This window comes from Bison bison, unplaced genomic scaffold (assembly GCF_000754665.1).
Source record: "Bison bison bison isolate TAMUID 2011002044 unplaced genomic scaffold, Bison_UMD1.0 scf7180017849602, whole genome shotgun sequence".
NCBI lineage: Eukaryota > Metazoa > Chordata > Mammalia > Artiodactyla > Bovidae > Bison > Bison bison.
This window is the reverse complement of record NW_011480175.1, coordinates 40,256-41,010: the sequence shown is the minus strand read 5'-3', so window position 1 is coordinate 41,010 and position 755 is coordinate 40,256. Positions and strand designations below refer to the sequence as shown.

At 40.4% G+C, this 755-nt stretch overlaps 1 protein-coding gene across 1 annotated transcript in view; it reads right to left on the bottom strand.

Annotated features, from left to right (window-relative positions):
* LOC104993972 (dystrophin-like) overlaps positions 1–755 on the bottom strand; it is a 41,220-nt gene that overhangs the window by 5,570 nt on the left and 34,895 nt on the right. The gene's annotated exons all lie outside the window — the stretch shown is intronic.

Sequence of the window (755 nt, the reverse complement as noted above, 5' to 3'; positions counted from 1 at the left end):
TTTTGTTCTGCACTAGAGGCTCCCACAGCGCTTCCACTCCACTAAGATCTCTAGGTCAGTGTTTCCCAGTGTGTCCAGAAGATCAATGACCCAGCAAGATGTTTTAAGAAGAGAAGGTCAAATTAATTAAGGAAACACTGCACATTCTATCTGTCGATTAATGCACGTTAACATACTAAAAGCTGGGTTGGTTGTCAGTAAGGAAACATTAAACCTTGACCTCAGAATTTCTCACACTAATTATTCAGTGATCCTGGGACATTTATCATTGTTCTTATGTTTTAAGATTTGTGAACACCCCCAAGGTACTAATGCACTGTTGGGTATGATAAGAAATACTGTTTGGCTGTTTTCAGTGATTCTTCTGTTTTGTACATATTCATTTGGGATGTATTTTCTTCTACTTCTGTCAAGGACTTTCCTGTTAGTTTTAGCCCATTGTATCAGCTCATCTGTATCTTTAAGGATCCTGACTCTTTCAGCCCATGGGTTAGTCATTCTCCCCAACTCTGTAATTTTTACATTTAAATATATGTTTTCTGGGGACTTCCCTGCTCGTCCAGTGCCTAAGACTTTACACTCCCAATGCAGGGGGCCTGGGTTCAATCTCTGGTCAGGGAACTAGATCCCACATGCCACAACTAAGACCCAGCACAGCCAAATAAATAAATAATAAACAGATATAGAACAGTCTTTTGGACTCTGTGGGAGAGAGAGAGGGTGGGATGATTTGGGAGAATGACATTGAAACATGT